This window comes from Chiloscyllium plagiosum, unplaced genomic scaffold (assembly GCF_037043375.1).
Source record: "Chiloscyllium plagiosum isolate Xiang-an unplaced genomic scaffold, Cpla_swu_hap1 HiC_scaffold_17, whole genome shotgun sequence".
Lineage (NCBI taxonomy): Eukaryota > Metazoa > Chordata > Chondrichthyes > Orectolobiformes > Hemiscylliidae > Chiloscyllium > Chiloscyllium plagiosum.
The window spans coordinates 53,864,561-53,885,549 of record NW_028270155.1 but is presented as its reverse complement, the minus strand read 5'-3'; the positions used below and the strand labels follow the sequence as shown (position 1 = coordinate 53,885,549).

Below are 20,989 nucleotides of genomic sequence, written 5' to 3'. Positions count from 1 at the left end.
GGAAAAGACTATGGGCCCAAACCCTGCCAGCCTGGTCAGAGATAGCAACCCAACTCAAATTGGTGCCCAATGCTGTGCAGAGGAACCATGCAGCAATGATCCATCCAAATCTCCACTAGTGAGCAGGTTCCCTTCACCGACTACAGCTACATGTAGTGGGGGGGGGGGACAAAGAGAAAGAAAAGCCTTTGTGGTTACGTGGGTGGTATTAGGTGATCTTGTGTTGTAAATAGAATCTCACATTGGTAAATATACTCCAACTGATGACACAGTTCAATTATGGTGTCGCAGGATACGCCTGCCCTGAGCTTTGATCATCTGGAAGAAATGAGAGTGAGGTTAGTCGACTCTGGGCCTCCTAAGCCTCCTCTGCATCCTTGGAGAAGGGTGCTTCAATTGTGGCCTCTCCATGTGGAAGATTATTGTTGTTCTTGGACATATTCAGTTCTCTTCAATGTTCCAAACCTGTCTTTATGATGATACAACAGCTCCAATAGAACCTGCCATTACTTGATCCATTCTAGTTGGGTGCAACGAGTCTCTGTCGGGAATGTCAGAAATATAATATCTTATCAATGGTGGGATTCCTGAGCAGCTGCATCTAATGCAAACAAAGCTTTAACATTGTCCCTGTTTCAGGAGGACATGGAGGCCTCTGAAACAATATACTGAATGCAGTTTTATGAATCACAAACCTTATTGTACAAATACACCGCGATATTGTAACTGTGGTTGCTGTACATCTTTGTACTGAACAGGTACGATCTACAACATTGAATATAAGTCATGATTTGAAGATGTTGGTGTTGGACTGAGGTGGACAAAGTTAAAAATCACACAACACCAGGTTATACTCCAACAGGCTTATTTGGAAGCACTAGCTTTCAGAGTGTTGCTCCTTCATCAGGTGGTTGTGGAGCATAAGATCATAAGACACTGAATTTATAGCAAAGGTTTAGAGTGTGAAGTAACTGAAATTATATGTTGAAAGAGACCTGGATTGTCTGTTAAGTCTCTCATCTGAAACATGTTGGTTTCAGTTCCTTCATATGTAAATCGCAGAGCTTTTTTAAAGTTATATTCTCAAGTGAACTTTAACAATTGGTGCCATGTCAGCCCAGATAATACATTGAAGGTGTGAGGTGGCCTGTGTGAGGCTGTCTGTGCCCCAATGGTCAGACTGATTCTAATCTAAAAAGCAGATTTAAGATTCTGTAAATCCGTTTTTCAGATTAGCATCAGTCTGACCATTGGGGCACAGACAATCTCGCACAGGGCACCTCACACCTTCAATGCATTATCTGGGCCGACATGGCACCAATTGTTAAAGTTCACTTGAGAATATAAGTTAAAAAAGATTTGCGATTTACGTGTGAAAGAACTGAAACCAACATGTTCATTCTAAAAAATGAGAGACTTAACAAACAATCCGGGTCTTTTTCAATAAATACTTACAGTTACATCACACTCTAAACTTTTGCTATAAATTCTGTGTCTTATGACCTTATATTCTACAACCACCTGATGAAGGAGCAACACTCTGAAAACTAGTGCTTCCAAATAAACCTGCTGTACTATAATCTGGTGTTGTGTGATTTTTAACATTGAATATAAGGACCCATATTCTTACGGTCCTACACTCCTCGTTGTGAGTACCGGATCTCCTTGCCTTTGTACAACAATGAAACCTTTGGAATGTGATTGGGAATTGATGGTCCCGATTGTCACTAATACCCGGATTGTAGAGGCATGGATGCCCAGACCTTGATTGCATCGAGTGCCCCACAAATTGTGACCAAATGCCTGGACTAGTATTGGACAATGCTTTTAATGGAATGTGGTGGTACCCCCTGACTGACTGGATGGAAGGGCTTTTGCCTGAAACCTCGATTCTCCTGCTCCTTGGATGTTGCCTGACCTGCTGTGCTTTTCCAGCACCACACTCTTGACTCTGACCATAGTCCCCTTCACTTGACCAAGGACTATGACTTTCAGACATGGCCAATTGGTTGAAGCACATGCCATGTGTTTGCTGCTTTGGCTACTGGCACATACTACAGGTATTACATTAATGGCACATGCTGCCATACAGCAATATGCCCACCCCCCCTTGACCTTTCAGAGTTGGAAAAGCTGTCTGACTTTCTACCTGCACTAAAAGGCAAGGCAAGACAAGGCAGAACTACTGTGAGAATCCAAATAAACACAAAGTGAGGGAGTGCTAGGGGATAGACCAAAGAGATCTGAGATGCAGAACAATGTCAAAAGCACACATATGCAAAGCAACCTAGCAGGAGTGTGTGATGTAAGGTGTCAGTGAGATCCATAGTGCAGCAGTGCCTTCAGAGTCAGTTTGAGATTGGCCATGGTGAGGCTGATATTTCACCAAGGCTGAATTCTGTGGACAGATGGTGGAGGTGGTCACTGCACATGGGATATGCCTGGAGATGTTGAAGCATGATGGCCAAAGTACAGGCCCGGAGTAGAAAATGGATGCACTGCAACCAGCAGGAATTAACTGCACTGAAGTTCAAGTCAGGAATTGGTCCTACCTGCTTTCTCACCAATACCTGGGAGTATGGTGAACCATAATAAAATGAGACAAGACAGTGAATAATGGGGCATTAATGTATGCAAATTGGGTCCTCGCACATTCTCCTGAACTTGATGGTGTTACCCACACTACCCAGAGGCTGGGACATTTTGACCCTCTGACCTGCTCTTGTAGTCACTGTGTTTATGTCATAGAGATGTACAGCACAGAAACAGACTCTTCGGTCCAACTTGTCTATGCTGATCAGATATCCTAAATTAATCTAGTCCCATTTGCCAGCATTTGGCCCATATCCCTCTAAACCCTTGCTATTCATATACCCATCCAGATGCCTTTTAAATGTTGTAATTGTACCAGCCTCCACCACTTCCTCTGGTAGCTCATTCCAAATACACACTACCCTCTGCGTGAACAAAATGCCCCTTATATCCTTTTAAATCTTTCCCCTCTCACCCTAAACCTATGTCCTCTAGTTCTGGATACACCCCCACCCCAGGGAAAAGACCTCGTCTATTTATCCTATCCATGCCCCTCATGATTTTATAAACCTCTATAAGGTCAGCCCTTAGCCTCCCATGCTCCAGGGAAAACAGTCCCAGCCTATTCAGCCTCTCCTTATAGCTCAAACCCTGGCAACATCCTTGTAAATCTTTTCTGAACCCTTTCAAGTTTCACAACATCCTTCCTATAGGAGGGAGACCAGAATTGCATGCAATATTCCAGAAGTTTCCTAACCAAACTCCTCTACAGACATAACACGACCTCCCAAATCCTATACTCAGTGGTCTGACCAATAAAGGAAACCATACCAAATGCCTTCTTCACTATCCCATCTACCTGCAAGTCCACTTTCAAGGAGCTATGAACCTGCACTCCAAGGTCTCTTTGTTCAGCAACACTTCCCAGGACCTTACCATTAAGTGTATAAGTCCTGCCCTGATTTGCCTTTCCACAATGCAGCACCTCACATTTATCTAAATTACACTCCATCTGCCATCCCTCACCCATGAGCCCACCCGATCAAGATCCCATTGCACTCTGAGATATCCTTCTTTGCTGTCCACTACATCTTCAACTTTGGTGTCATCTGCAAACTTACTAACTATACCTCTTATGTTCACATCCAAATCATTTATGTAAATGACAAAAAGCAGTGGACCCAGCACCAATCCTTGTGGCAATCCACTGGTCACAGGTCTCCAGTCTGAAAAACAGCACTCCACCACCATCCTCTGTCTTTTACCTTTGAGCCAGTTCTGTATCCAAATGGCTAGTTCTCCCTGTATTCCATGAGATCTAACCTTGCTAAACAGTTATCATGAGGAACCTTATCGAATGCCTCACTGAAGTCCATATAGATCACGTCCACTGCTCTGCCCTCATCAATTGGTGGGCGGCACGGTGGCACAGTGGTTAGCATTGCTGCCCCACAGCGCCAGAGACCCGGGTTCAATTCCCGCCTCAGGCGACTGGCTGTGTGGAGTCTGCACATTCTCCCCGTGTCTGCGTGGGTTTCCTCTGGGTGCTCCGGTTTCCTCCCACAGTCCAAAAATGTGCAGGTCAGGTGAATTGACCACGATAAATTGCCCATAATGTCAGGGGCAGGGGTAAATGCAGGGGAATGGGTCTGGGTGGGTTGCGCTTCGGTGGGTCGGTGTGGACTTGTTGGGCTGAAGGGCCTGTTTCCACACTGTAAGTAATCTAATCTAATCTAAAAAAAAGTAATCTAATCTAAAAAAAATCCTCTTCGTTACTTCTTCAAAAAACTCGAGCAAGTTTGGGAGACATGATTTCTCACGCATAAAGCCATGTTGACTATCCCTAATCACTCCTTGCCTTTCCAAATACATGTACATCCTGTCCCTCAGGATTCCTTCCAACAACTTGCCCACTACAGACATCAGGCTCACTGGTCCATAGTTCCCTGTCTTGTTCTTACCACCCTTCTTAAACAGTGGCACCACGTTAGCCAACCTCCAGTCTTCCAGCACCTCACCTGTGACTATCAATGATCCAAATATCTCAGCAAAGGGCCAGCAATCACTCCCCTAGCTTCCTACAGTGTTCTAGGGTACACTTGATCAGATCCTGGGAATTTATCCCCCTTCATGCATTTTAAGACATTCTCCTCTGTCATATGGACATTTTTCAAGATGTCACTATCCATTTCCCCACATTTTGTATCTTCCATGTCATTCTCCATAATAAACACTGATGCACTGTGTTTCTGGTCAATTGTTACCCAAGGTTGTTGACAGTGGGAGATTCAGTGATGATAACACCATTGAATGTCAAGGAACGGTGGTTAGTTTTTCTGGTGCTGGAGATGGTCATAGCCTGGCATTTCTGTGACATGAATGTTACTTGCCACTTGTCAGCCCAAGCCTGAATATCATCCAGATCTTGTTGTATTTGAGCATGGACTGCTTCAATATCCTCACTTCTGATTTTATGATGGAGGAAAGTTCATTGATAAAGCAACTGAAGATGGTTGGGCCTAGGACACTATCCTAAGGAATTCCTGCAGAGATATCCTGCAGCTGAGATGACTGACCTCCAACATGCATGACCAACTTCTTATGTGCCAGGTATCACTCCAACCATTGGAGAGTTTGCCTCTGCTACCCATTGATTCCAGTTTTGCTAGAGTTCCTTGATGCCACAATTGATCTGAAGGGTTGCCACTATCAACTACTTCTGCAATTCAGCTGTTTTGACCCTGGTTGGACCAAGGCTTTACTGAGGTCAGGAGCTAAGTGGCCCTGGCAGAACCTAAACCGGGCATCTCTGAGCAGGTTATTGCTGAGCAGGTGCTGCTTGATAGCACTGCAACACCTTCCATCACATTATTGATTATCGGGAGCAGACTGATGGGGTAGCATTTGGCTGCGTTGAATTTTTCCTGCTTTTTGTGTACAGGACATACCTGGGCAACATTCCACATTGCTCAGACGCCAATGTTGTAGCTGCACTGGAAGAGTTTGGCTATGGGAATGGCAAGTTCTGGAGCACAAGCATTCAGTACTATTGCCGGAAACGTGTCAGGGTCTCTAGCCTTTGCAGTAGCCGATGTCAATCAAATTGGCTGAAGACTGGTATCTGTGATACTGGAGAAGGCCTAGATGGATCATCCACTTGGCACTTCTGGCTGAAGATTGCTGCGAAAGGTTCAGCCTTATCTTTTTGCACAGATATATTGGGCTCTTCCATCATTAAGGATGGGGATGTTTGTAGAGCCTCTTCTTCCAGTGAGTTGCTTAATTTTCCATCACTGTTCATGATTGGATTTGGCAGGTGGCTCAGTGGTTAGCACTGCTGCCTCACAGCACCAGGGATCCAAGTTCAATTCCAACTTTGGGTGACTGTGTGGACTTCCTCCCTGTGTCTGCATGAGTTTCCTCCGGGTGCTCTGGCTTTCTCCCACAGTCCAATGATGTGCAGATTAGGGTGAATTGCCCATAGTGTTCAGGAATGTGTAGGTTAGGTGCATTGGTCTAAGGAAATTTAAAGTAAATCGGGTAGGGGAATGGATCTGGGTGGGATACTCTGCGGAGAGTGGAGTGGACTTGTTGGGCCGAATTGTCTGCTTCCACACTGTAGGGATCCTATGATTTCTATGTTGACTGCAGAGCTGATTCACTGTTTCTGGGATCACTTTGCTCTGTCTATCATTTGCTGCTTATGCTGTTTGGCCCACAAGTAGTCCTGTTGGGTTGCTTCACCAGGTTGACACCTCATTGTCAGGTATGCCTAGTGCTGCTCCTGGCATGGCCTCCTGCACTCTGCATTGAACCAGGGTTGATTCTTTGGCTTGATGGTAATGGTTGAGTGGGAGATATGCTGGGCCATGAGGTTACAGATTGCGCGAGAAAACAATTTTAGTGCTGTTGATGGCCCACTGCACCTCATGGATGCCCAGTCATGAGTTGCTAGATCTGTTCAAAGTCTGTCCCATTGAGCATGGTGATAATGCCGCACAACAAGATGGGGATTATTCTCAATGCGAAGGCGGGACTTAATCTCCACAAGGACTGTCGGGTGGTCACTCTTCCCGACCTGAGGGAGACCATACCTCAGAGGAGAATACCACTGGCCTTCAATGTTTTGCCTCCTCGCAAATCTTCTCTTAAGTAACAGCAACAAATGATGGTGTTCACACTAACTCTCGAGTACATCTGTGATTGCAACAGTTTACTTACTGTCAAGGTCCAACCTAGGACCAATAACAAAGTCTACAATACAAAGAGGAAAAATAAGGTTAAATTACAGCAATAAATGAAGGGAAATAAGCTCATGGTGACTGAAAAATAACAGTAGAAACAGATGATTGAGCAATAATTTGAAGTTTTTAATTGATTCCTAATTAAATGAGTTACCGTGTTAATGTGACTAATGCTGTTCAGTGTAATCAAAACAGTCCACATGCAGCTCTCATGCAGTAGGCATTTGCTACTTCTTTTCATGTTTATGTTAAAATGCAGCATTATATATAATTCCTGCTTGCCATGTGTGATTGTTAATCAGATAGGGCAAGGAAATGGATCATTTTTACCTAAAAATTGTGTTAGAAGTAGACAAAGCTAAAATCAAAGCATCCAATTTTATCTAAATCCCATAAGTAGCCATAAACCTAACAAAGTCAAGTTATTTTAGTTCTGTAATTCATGTCAACCTTCCTTCGCAGGTAATGAATTACTGTTAGATTTATATTGTATTCTCCTGCTGTTGCACCCAACATTGCATTTACTTTATTGATTGCATTTTCTTACAGGGAACCAGAATGTAAATCATTCTAGGCTTGTGGGAAGTTGAATGAACGCAGCAATCCAGGCAGCATCAGGAGGTGGAAATGTCGATCTTTTGGGTGTAACCCTTCTTCAGGTTACACCCGAAACATCAACTTCTCTACCTCCTGATGCTGCCTGGTTTGCTGTGCTCTTCCAACCTCCTGCCTGTCTTCCTTGGATTCTAGCTCTGCAGTTCTTTTGCCTCTAATCATTTTAGGCTTAGCAAGCCGAACTGACTCAATAGTGGTTTTAGTCTGTTCTCTCAGATAATAAGGCCCCACCCCCCATCTTTTTCTTCGCTACATTGATGACTGTATCGGCGCTACCTCGTGCTCCCACGAGGAGGTTGAACAGTTCATCCACTACACGAACACCTTCCACCCCGACCTCAAATTCACCTGGACAGTCTCGGACTCCTCCCTCCCCTTCCTAGACCTTTCTGTTTCTATCTCAGGCGACCGAATCAACACGGACATCTACTACAAACCTACCGACTCCCACAGCTACCTGGACTACACCTCCTCCCATCCTGCCCCCTGTAAAAACGCCATCCCATTCTCCCAATTCCTTCGTCTCCGCCGCATCTGCTCCCAGGAGGACCAGTTCAAAATACGTACAACACAGATGGCCTCCTTCTTCAAGGACCGCAATTTCCCCCCCGACGTGGTCGACGGTGCCCTCCACCGCATCTCCTCCACTTCCCGCTCCTCCGCCCTTGAGCCCCGCCCCTCCAACCGCCACCAGGACAGAACCCCACTGGTCCTCACCTACCACCCCACCAATCTCCATGTACAGCGCATCATCCGCCGTCACTTCCGCCACCTCCAAACAGACCCCAGCACCAAGGATATATTTCCCTCCCCTCCCCTATCAGCTTTCCGTAGAGACCACTCCCTCCGCGACTCCCTTGTCAGATCCACACCCCCCACCGACCCAACCACCACTCCCGGCACCTTCCCTTGCAACCGCAGGAGGTGCAACACTTGCGCCCACACCTCCCCCCTCACTTCTCTCCAAGGCCCCAAGGGAAACTTCCATATCCGCCACAGATTCACCTGCACCTCCACCCACATCATCTACTGCATCCGCTGCAGCCGGTGTGGCCTCCTCTATATTGGGGAGACAGGCCGCCTACTTGCGGAGCGATTCAGAGAGCACCTCTGGGCCACCCGGACGAACCAACCCAACCAACCTGTGGCACAGCATTTCAACTCCCCCTCCCACTCCACCGAGGATATGCAGGTCATTGGACTCATCCACCGCCAAACCACAACAACCCGACGGTCGGAGGAGGAGCGTCTTATCTTCCGACTGGGAACCCTCCAACCGCAGGGGATGAACTTGGACTTCACCAGTTTCTTCATCCCCCCTCCCCCCACCTTGTCTCAGCCGGATCCCTCCAGCCCGGCACCGCCTTCCTGACCTGCAGTCTTCTTCTTGACCTCTCCGCCTCCATCCTACTCCGACCTATCACCCTCACCTTGACCTCTTTCCACCTATCACATTTCCAACTCCCCTCCTCCAAGTCCCTCCTCCCTACCTTTTATCTTCTCCTGCTGAACACTCTCTGCTCATTCCTGAAGAAGGGCCTGTGCCCGAAACGTCGAATCTCCTGTTCCCTGGATGCTGCCTGACCTGCTGTGCTGTTCCAGCAATAAAGTTTCAACTCTCAGATAATAAGCACTATAATTTAAAATGAATACTGATTGCAGTTCACTTTTTCCAATTTATTTATCTCTTGCCTAATTTATATTTTAATACATACCATTTTACTTTATATGCAAATTTCTCCCTTTACTTTTCAATTGCTTACAATGTTTGAAACTCTTTTGCATTGTTTTCAATCCTTCCATTTTCTCATGTTATTTTGCTCCAAGTCTAATAATTACCATTCTGCTCATCAGCAACTGTCATCTCTCTCTTTCTAACATTTGTCAAGCCATTTTCTTAATAACAATTTATTTCCTCACATCCCAGTGTTTTAAATATGTATCTGTGCATTCTGACAATTTACACCCTTCCCTTGTACTAACCTCACAATATGTCCAGTTGAATTATGTCATTTTGAGCTGAAGTATTGCTACACCCTGAATTAATTGTTTTTGATTCCGAGCCAAACACTTAATCTAATGGATTAGTAGCTTATTTCGCCACCCTTCAGGCTCTCTGCCTTTATTTCTGATGAAGGGCTTTTGCCCGAAACGTCGATTTTACTGCTCCTCGGATACTTCCTGAACGCCTGTGCTCTTCTAGCACCACTAATCCAGAATCTGGTTTCCAGCATCTGCAGTCATTGTTTTTACCAACTTAATCTAATGTGACACTTCACTGATTGATGCTTTCCTCCAAGTACTGAATTTTACTTCCTCCTTCAGCATTTAATCCTTTGTTGGGTCATTATGCATAGATTTCACAATGAGGGAAGCTCAAATAGATTTAAATGGGTCAAAGTCCTACTTAACAGTAAAAAAGACTTTAGATGTGTCACTTCTTAATGCCAGCTGCACTGGAATTATTCCAAGTATCAGGATCTAATGGTTTTACGTTCATTTGTTAAGTGTCATCGGGTTAGTTGGGTGTTAGGGTTGACAAGAGAATGATTCTCTCAAGTATTTTATGTAATTTTTTGTTATTTTTTCATTTACTGTAATGATTGCTGGAAACTCTAGCATTTCTTGCCGATTTCTATTTGTTCTTGAGGAAGTGAGCTGCCATCTTTGACCCCTGCAGACTGTATCATGAGCATTCACCCACAAGATGCTAAGGACGGAATTTCAGGATATTGACAGGGAAGGAACAGCAATATAATTTCAAGTCAGGATGTGTTTGATGTTGAGCGGAATTTAGACATAGCTATTTTCCCCCGCATCCGCTACCCTCATCTTCCTAAATGAAAAAAATGATGGCACATCATTCAAGGATGCTGGAAGCTCATACACCCCATAAATATTACAATGAATGCTGACTAAAGCACTGTACTGTGAATACCATGGCACCAACATCATGTGTCACATGTATGGAGAGGGCTGGAAAGAGGGATAGAAGATGACACATCATTTGTAATCTACAGAAACAGTGTGCCTGAAATCAATCTGATCTTGTAGCAAATCAGCAATTCGCTCTGCACCTTGTCAAATTCTCTTTTCTAGTGAACACAAATAGCTGATGATTCCCCATCACCCAAGGCCGATTTCACCACCATACTGTACAACAAAGGTCATTTTCTAGATTCGCGATAACGATTAAAGTTTGCCTTGAGTCTTAAAAAGTAATCCAGAGGCAGCTCATCAAATGCATTCCTTTCACTCAAATGACGCTTTTTATTCACAGCTTTTATTTCGGTGTTATTAAACTTGTCAAGAATCACAAGTTTACTTTTTCCAGCAATTGCCATTAATGGTCCAAATGTGCTAGTTTGTTCTCCTTATTCCAGACACAGTTCAAATGTTTACCACATAAACAATTTCAAAATGTAACGCAATTTATAAATAGGTTGCTCCAAATAGGTTCTGGTATTTTTTTCCCCAAGTCCTGACTGGATATTTAAAGTGGAAACACTTCTTGACAAGAAAAAAAAACATTATATTGAAGACATTATTGGAAAAGATAAATCATGTGAGAGTCAATTGTTATTTCGGCTAACACAGCAAACTGAATACAACTCTAATATTGACTACCAAATAGGATTAACAAGGTGGTTACTTTTTGCAGCTAATAGTTTCTGTATAATTAGTCACACTTTCTACAGCTTAGTATCACATACATCTTTAGTATATCAGACAGTGTTAAATAGTTGCACCTTCTCCATAACTTCCTTAGTTTTCAATGTTAATCAAACATTAATTAATATAGGAGGAAGAGTAATTTCAAGATACATTGATAGGGTTGACAGTCAGAATATTTTTCCCCAGAGTTCAAATGTCTAATACTAGGGGCTATGCATTTAAGGTGAGAGGGGGAAAGATCAAAGGAGATGCGAGGGCAGATTTTTTACACATAGAGTGGTAAGTGTCTGGAATGCGCTGCAGGGGGTGGTGGTGGAGGCAGATGCGACATTTAAGGGACTTTTAGATAAGCACATGCATATGTAAGGAATGGAAAAATATAGACCAAGGGCAGGCAGAAGGGATTTGTTTTATTTGGTGTCATGCTCAGCACAACATTGTGGGCCGAAGAGCCTGTACCTGTGCTGTACAATTCTAAGGTCTACTTTCTAAGATTGCACCCAATCTCCTTCAAATGTAATTTATTGCTTCAATGATCAACGCATGTTCTAGAATGTTTTTCCTTGATGAAGGTAGCAAGGATGAACGTAGATCAGGCAGTATAAAACACTGCTAACTTGACTTGCTGTGCAAAGTTAACTCATTTCAGTACTAAGACAACAGTGAGAGTCATGTCTCTGCCTCTGGGCTAGACGACCCATGTTTATGTTCCCACCTGCTCCAGAAGTCTGTAATAACATCTCTGAACAGGTCGATGCAAAAAAACATTTTAATAAGTGAAGCAGAGGCAGTGGGATTCAAGTGGTGACATTCAGACAGCACCATTGTTCTTGATCATTACCTATTGAACTCCCTTCATATATGTGGTGCCAGTTGGGAACAAAATCAATCATAGCTGTCTTGTCATTTGTTGCAATTTAAGAAACTTAATAATGAGAGTTTTTATTAATGACATGCAGCAGTAGTGTCCTCAACTGTGGACCAGGAAGTCTGGATTCAAGTCCCACCTCCTCCAGAAGTATGTGTTGACAATGTAAGTCATAGAGTCATAGAGATGTACAACATGGAAACAGACCCTTCGGTCCAACTCGTCCACGCCGACCAGATATCCCCAACCTAATCTAGCCCTACTTGCCAGCACTCGGCCCATATCCCTCCAAACCCTTCCTATTCATTTACCCATCCAGATGCCTTTTAAATGGTGTAATTGTATCAGTCTCCACCACTTCCTCTGGCAGCTCATTCCACACACGCACACTCTCTGTGTGAAAAACTTGCTCATTAGGTCTCTTTTATATCTTTTGCCTCTCACCCTAAACCTATGCCCTCTGGTTCTGGACTTCCCCGCCTTGACTACTTATCCTCATGATTTTATAAATCTCTATAAAGTCACCTGTCAGCCTCCGATATTCCAGAGAAAACAGTCCTAGCCTATTCAACTTTTCCCTATAGCTCAAATTCTCCAACCCTGGCAACATCCTTGTAAATCGTTTCTGAACCATTTCAAATTTCTCAATATCCTTCTGACAGGAAGGAGACCAGAATTGCACACAAGTCCTTCAAGATTTTACTATTGGATATTTAAAAAGATATTGAATTTTAGAATTAGCTGTTTCTTTCTGTCCACAATTTAAGAAAACAAACAAATTTTTCTCCCTGTGAGTGATTTTACATCACTTCACCCACTCTCAGCCCATGTGCTCTCTATTACATGATCATTACTGTGGTTGATTAATGAAATGCAAAGTTGCTTGCCTGCTTTTTTGGGTTACAAATGTTTAATTTTCTGCTCACACCTTCAGGAAGTGGTTAATATTTACTAAAAAAGAGCTTATTGATACTTTAGCGTTATGACCAACATTTATTCTTCAACAATCAGCACTGAAGCAGATTCACTGAGCATTTATCTTATTCTTGGTTCGGAGATTACATTTACATTACATTACATTACAGTGTGGAAACAGGCCCTTCGGCCCAACAAGTCCACACCGACCTGCCGAAGCGCAACCCACCCATACCAGTACATTTACCCCTTACCTAACACTACGGGGAATTTAGCATGGCCAATTCACCTGGCCTGCACATCTTTGGACTGTGGGAGGAAACCGGAGCACCCGGAAGAAACCCACGCAGGCACAGGGAGAACGTGCAAACTCCACACTGTCAGTCGCCTGAGGCGGGAATTGAACCCGGGTCTCTGGCGCTGTGAGGCAGCAGTGCTAACTACTGTGCCACCGTGCCGCCCACTATGCCACCGTGCCGCCCACTGTGCCACCGTGCCGCCCACAGATACCGGTGTTGGACTGGGGTGTACAAAGTTAAAAATCACGCAACACCAGGTTATAGTCCAACAGGTTTAATTGGAAGCACACTAGCTTTCTATCTTATTCTTGTCTGGTATGTGTGAATTGACTACTGTATTTCACCAAATAACAACAGTAATTACATCTGAAAAATGTTTCGCTGGTCCATAATTTGCTTGGGAAAGCCTAAAGTTGTCCGGTGTTAATTAGACTTACCCTTGCCTGTTTCATTGTGATACTGCTGCAGCTTGCAGGTTCCTGGAAGTGTGAGGGAAGAGTTAAACATTTATGACCCATGAAAGCAGGGCAAGTGATTTTTGCATTACTTTAATCAACCCATTAACAATTATGGAACAGACAGCACACGGCCTGAGAGTGGGTGAAGTGATGTGAAATCAAGTGCAGAGAGAAAATGGAGAGAAAGAAAGATTGGTTTAAGAAAGCAAGAAACTGGGATAGAAAAAAAAATTAAATGCAACATCTTTCTAAATATCCAACAATAAAATCTTGAAAGACCGACTTGTAGCGAGTCATTTTCAATGCCACAGAGATTCATTAATAGTAATTAACAATTAATGTAAGATTTTAAAATTCTACTATTATATAGTAACTTGATACTCACTTGAAAAACAGCATGAATTAACTAGAATCATACAAATTACATCACACTGGATTCCAAATTCAATTTGAGACATTCTGTGGTAAATATTAAATGTGCATTACAATATTTTATGACAAATCTAAAAGTTTCATGATCAATCCAAATCATAACTTCAGTATCAGTTTTTATGTAGTTTTGTGTGTATGTATACAATATGATTGCAAAGTGAATTAAAAGTCAGAGTCTGATCTACCTCAGAAATGTAGTGATGTGAGGCCCCCTATTTGAAATTACTCAGTTCCCAGTCTTGGCTTGACTCCATGCACATACTTGATGACAAGGACAAAAGGGTTGAGCTGACATGAACCATCATGGGTAAATCAGAATGCTCGTTGCAGAACCGGAACAACAGCAATGTGGATTTACATGGTTTCTTTAAGACAAAAAAATCCTAAGGTGTTTCGCAACAGCATATTATCAAGATCCTCAATCAAATAAAGAGGTGTTGGGCAGCTGACAAAACATTTGGTGAATGTAGCAGATAGAGAAGAAGGCAGCGGACTTAGAAGAAATTTCACCTGTTAGATCCAGAACAGCTGAAGGCATGAAAAATGGGCTACACAAAAGGTCACTTTCAGAATGAAAATATCTCCAAGGGATGTAAGCTTTAGGTCTAGAGAAGGTTGCTTCGATGAAGAGGTGGGAAGCCAAGTACAGATGAAAAATTAGGTTGAAAATCTGGGAAGACCTTGTGGGAAGAAGGAGCCAACATTAGTCATAAAACCTGTGGGGTGGCAGATCAATAGGACTGGTAACATAGTGGTTATAATACAGCGTTAGGAATCAGAAGGTCTAGACTCACAATCAACAAGAACTTGTCTTTATGTAGTGTCTTTAATGAAATAAGACCTCCCAAAGTGCTATATGTTATGTGGCACAAAGCCACATGTGAATCTTCCAAAGGTAACCCTCGGTATGATTGAAGGTTTTAAAGAAAGTCTTCAAAGAGGAAATATTGTAGAGATGGGGACGTTTAAGGAAGGAGCTCCAGAGGTTAAAGCTTTAGTGACTAAAGGCTTGGCCACTCATGCTGAAGCAATTAAAATTGGGGATTTTAAAAAGGCCAGAATTGGAAGAGTGTGATATTAGTGAGTTTTGAGAAGATTTGTAGCTCAGGTTCTGGATGTAGGTTTGCTCACTGAGCTTGAAGGTTCATTTCCAGATGTTTCATCACTTTACTAAGTAACATCTTCAGTGGGCCTCTGGGCAAAGTGCTGCTGATAATTCCTGCTTTCTATTTATATGTTTGGGTTTCTTTGGGGAAGTGATGTCATTTCCTGTGGTGGTGTCATTTCTTGTTCTTTTTTTCAGGGGGTGGTAAATGAGGTCGAACTCGATGTGTTTGTTGATAGATTTCCGGTTGGAATGCCATGCTTCTAGGAATTCTCGTGCATGTCTCTGGCTTGTTCTAGGGCAGATATGTTGTCCCAGTCGAAGTGGTGTCCTTCCTTATCTGTATGTAAGGATACTAGTGAGAGAGGGTCATGTCATCTTGTGGCTAGTTGATGTTCATGTATCCTGGTGGCTAGTTTTCTGTCTGTTTGCCCAATGTAGTGTTTGTTACAGTTCTTGCACAGTACTACCTAAATGTCTTAAATACAAACCTCCCCTTAACATCCCACTAGCCAAAAGAATAGCAGAGTAAAATGGCCACAAAATGCTTAGAGAAATGATTAATGATGCCCACAATAGACTCCATAAATACAACCGGGAAAGTTTGCACCAAAAATCTTTACTCACTCATGCAATAGACCATGAATGGACAGACACAGTACAACAAGCCATATATATTAGACAGCGACAAATACAGAAATTGAAAAAACTAGACCAGCAGAAAAAAAACTAGACAAACTTACACAAAGTAACAACAATGACAACACAGAAGCATGGATAAAAAACTTATCTGACCGACCCTTAACACACACTGAGAAAGCTGTCTTAGCCAAAGACTAAAACACTTAGTAGAAGACTCACACCAGTCCATCCATTCCACCCAAGATTTCCTGAAGACCATCAAAGTCACTAAGATAGAAGAGGATGAAATAATTGTCTCCTTTGATGTAACAGTCCTGTTTACATCAATCAACATTAACCCAGCCAAGCAAACACTGACTACACTATTAGAAGACCCAAAGACACATACACCAAACACCACTAACTTCATCAGCAAGGACAGAATCATCAAGCTTGTGGACCTATGCCTTACGCACACTTCACCTTCAACAACAAAACCTACAGACAAACCAATGGAACACCCATGGGATCTCAGATATCAGGGTTCTTAGCAGAGGCAGTAATGCAGAGACTTGAACAAACAGCTCTGCCAACCATCCAACCCAAACATTGGGTTTGTCTTTGTCATCTTTGTCATCACTAAACGAAACAAATTAGAGGAAACCTTCAAGACCATCAATAATACCCTTACTGGCATAAAATTTACTAAAGAGGAGAAAAACCACAATACACTGCCATTCCTAGATGTCACAGTAAAGCGAACAGCCAATGGGGAACTTCAAACCAGCGTCTACAGGAAAACAACACATACGGACCAAATATTGAACTACAGAAGCAATCATCCTAACAGCCACAAATGAAGCTGCATTGGAACATTATTTCAATGAGCCAACACACACTGCAGCACAGAGGAACTACGCAGAGCAGAGGAAAATCACCTATACTGTGTATTCAAAAAGAATGGGTACCCAATGAACACAGTCTACTGATTTCTCAGCAACAAACCCAAACAAGCAGACAAAACATGTCCAGAAACCCTAGCCTCTCTCCCCTACATCAAAGACATCTCGGAAATGACTGCCAGACTACTCAGACCCCTTGGCATCATGGTAGCCCACAAACCCACCAACACACTAAAACAGCAGCTAATGAACTTGAAAGACCCTATAGAGACAACAATCAAAACTAATATCATTTACAAAATACCGTGCAAGAACTGTAACAAACACTACATTGGACACAGGCAGAAAACTAGCCAACAGGATACATGAACTGCAACTAGTCACAAAATGACATGACTCTCTTTCATTAGTATCCTTACATACTGATAAGGAAGGACAACACTTCGACTGGGACAACACATCCATCCTAGGGCAAACCAAACAGAGACACGCACAAGAATTCCTAGAAACATGGCATTCCAACTGGAAATCTATCAACAAACACATCGAGTTAGATCCCATCTACCACCCCCTGAGAAAAAAAACAGGAAATTACATCACCACAGGAAACGACATCACCAACCCAAGAAACCCAAACATACAAATAGAAAGCAGGAATCATCAGTGCTTTCCTGGAGGCCCACTGAAGATGTGCACTAGTAGGGTGACGAAACATCCGGAAATGAACTTTCCAGCTCAGCGAGAAAACCTACATCCAGAGTGTGATATATCATAGGGTTGAGGGGATTGGATGAGATTACAGAGTGAGGGAGGAGTAAGGCCATAAAGATGTCCCCAACCCAGAGTAAATGTAGATCAGGAAGCACAGGGGTAATGGGATTGGTTCCATGGGAAGCAATTTTTAATAACCTCAGATTCATGGAGAGTGGAATGGGGTGTGAGCTTGCTTCCATCAGGGTGGTTTACCTGATATGTTAATGTTCATGTTCTGCTTTATACCATTAAGAAAAAAACAGACATGGATACTGTGGTTATGAAGAATCCAAAAGACATCTTTAAACCTTACAGTTATGTCCAAACATTACACTCACAGATATATAAGTGCCTGATATTAAGTTAATAGGTTACACAGGGTCGCATGCTTTTAGTACTGTCACACTTTAAGTGATCCCTGAGGCAGGATGGAGTATCAGACTTGTCTACCCTCAGGTCACATGCTAGGAATTCATGAGCATTTCTTTTAAAGGTATGTTGACACACTGAATAAAAAAAAGGAAGAAGTGCAGATGCTGTAAATCAGAAACAAAAACAGAAGTTGTTGGAAACACTTAGCAGGTCTGGGTGAAGAGAAATCAGATTTAACATTTCGGACTTGAAACCTTAACTTGGATTTCTTTTCACAGATGTGGTTAGACCTGCTGAGCATTTCCAGCAATTTCTGTTTCTGATGTTGACACAATGACTGTGCAGCATGACACAAAATCCCCTTTTCTCCCCACAACAGAGGAATTTAATTTCAACCAAATAAATCCCGTTAAAAAGACAGTAATGGTGACCATGTAACTATTATATTGTCATAAAACCAGACCTGGTTCATTAATAACATTTAGATAAGGAAATCTGCTGACCACGTACAGTTTGCCATAAATTAGTGACTTCAGATCTATAGTACCTTTTACATCTTAACTGGTTGAACATGTCTCTCAGTTATCAAGAAGGTGGTTCCCCAGTCACCAAAGGGAGATTAGGGATGGATACTTCAATTGGCTTTGACAGTGATCTCCCACACTCAATTAATGAATTTTAAAAACATTAAGCGGTAATTATCAGCATGTTTTGAGTCAGCAAAGGGTGTAGGCCAGGATACCATTGGAACAGTCCACCTTGGGAGATCATCAAAGTCTAGGTGAGAGCTTCAGCTAGGAGCTGGAGAGAGGCTGGGTGGAGATACAAAGCAAGGAAAGTAATTTGATAATTGTGATGGAGAGTATGTATAATCAAAACTCAGCTCAGGGTTGAATAGGATGCCAAATTTAAGAATAGTATTGAGACAATAGTCAAGGGGGTGGTGACAAGGACAATTTTAAAAATTGAAAGTACATTTTCTGTAGTCCAGGAGATGATGCCTCGAGTAATTTAGTCTTACCCTCTGTGAAGAGATCCTCTGAAGTGGGGAAACAGGTGCCGAGGGCCATAGGGCTCAGTTGCAGGAGTAGGCCATTTGGTCTTTTCAGTCTCCTCTGCCATTCAACAATGACAACAACTGAGCTGGTCGTCGTCTCATCTTGGTTTTCCTATTTGCCCCCATAAGCCTTGACTCCCTTGTCTATCAAAAACCTGTCTAATTTGGCTTTGAATTAATACCATCATCCAGCCTCTTTTCTCTCTGAGGGAAAGAGAAATCCATTTGATCAGTGGTCAGGCCTAGAAGGGTGGGACTATGCATGAGTCAAGAATAAAGATGCTCAAAATCAAACTGGAAGAACATTAGCTTTGCACTTGTTTGACAGGTATGAGTTTCTTGAAGTTTAATTGAATGTAAACAAAAACTCACCTATTTCCTCAGCTCTCCTAACTGGGACTCAGCACTCCTGGACTGTGAATAAATTATTCAAAGGTGTGATTTCTTCCCTGGTGTAATATTGGAAAATAAAGATGTGTAACAGACTGGTGTTTTGATGGTTATCTAATTAAAACAATAATACCACGCTGTGCAATCCTAAACAACAGAAACATCTGCTAATACACTTCATGCGTGGATGAACATGTGGAGAAAAAGGATCTAGAATTTTATGGCATGACATTGTAATTGTTACCTTTCTGTACAGGTATAAGATTAATATGTTTTTATCCTGAGAAGTTAACAATTTGAAACTTGGAAATCCTTAGGAAAATATGGAAAATACTTAGAATCCCAAAAAGCTTCCTTTGAGAGTCAGTGAGGAAGTACAAATTTATTAAAGTAATCTGAGTGCAAGGATAGAGATGATGAAATTCCCCCTCAGGGTAGATATGGGTGTGGGTACATAATTGAAGGATATACAATGTACAGTTAGTGCCAACATTACTTGCCTGAGGTAGGGAGCTAAATGAAAACTGAAGACTTGTCAAGTTTCAACTTGACAAGGCTTTTTTTTTGTTTGAAACAGCACTTTACCATAATTCAGGACCCACATGCGGCAGTCATTTATAAACGTTCAAACTGTTCTTGATGGCGTTTGGATATTGATACGGTTGAGTTTCTAATAGATCGCCAAATAATACAACATTTTTAACATTAAATAACATCGACTTTCTGGTCCCAATGACATTTAACCTTATTTGTTTGGCATCTGTTTCAGTTTCTTAAAATACATTTGGGGACTTTTTTTAAATAAATGGAAGCAGACACTAAGAAATAACAGAATTCACTTTCTCTAGTGTCATTAATGAACACAATGTTTTGCTTAGTCTTATCTTTCCTTTTTCCATGTATTTTCAACGTCATCTACAGTTGGTAGACAGAGTTAATTAATTCTTAAGTCAGATGAAGTAGGAAACTAGACACCAATCTTTTACTTAATTTTAGATTTATTTACAGAATGCAATATCATAAATGCCTACTGCATCCCTAACCAACAGTCAGTGTCCTACAAATCTCTTTATTTTCTTTCGATTAAACCAACTGCACAAATAAACTAATTATCATCCCTTAATGGGACTCTGTAAAAAAAAAAACAAATTTATATTAAATGTTGCTTTTTGAGAATGAGGATAAGCAAGGATGGTCATAATGTGTTCCAGCTCATTTAGATACTCACCAGTTACAGTAGGCCTCAAGTGCATTAGTGGACAATCCAGTGAAGACATAACCTCAAATGAGAGGTGTTCAGTCAGAGCTAATGAGTCTCTCCATGGTTGAGTGCCTGGGCCTCTTAATGACCAGTTTGGTCTGGCTCAGAAGCAGAAAATAAAGGAGTTGTTCCAATCTACCCAAGTTTCTGTTATGGGTAACTGAAGACCCAAAGCCAAAGTACAACCAAATGTCTAGGAGCAGCCCCACAACTAATAAAAGGGAGGCTACAAACTCACACATTCCTTGGGTAAACGTGGTTTACGGACTTCTCAACCCTATGTTGCATGGGACTGCTGCATGCAATGTCCTCCAGCTAAATCGCTGATAAAAAGGGCTGGAATCTCTCAGAGAGCCTTACACTGGGAGCCCTGTCACTGCCAGATGTTAGAATGGAACACCATGGCATGTCTAGATATTTGACAAGGGTGAAGAAGATGTTGCTCCTTGTAAATAATATTAATAAACTGTTTGGGTTTTTCCAACATTCA

General features: G+C 42.3%; 1 long non-coding RNA gene across 1 annotated transcript; it reads right to left on the bottom strand.

Moving 5' to 3' along the window:
• Window positions 1–236: 236 nt before the first annotated feature.
• Window positions 237–14,048, bottom strand: LOC148147342 (uncharacterized). The gene is made up of 3 exons (XR_015759882.1): window positions 13,992–14,048; window positions 13,586–13,627; window positions 237–541 (listed from the first exon to the last, which is right to left on the bottom strand). It is a non-coding gene; the product is annotated as an uncharacterized LOC148147342 (long non-coding RNA).
• Window positions 14,049–20,989: the final 6,941 nt, after the last annotated feature.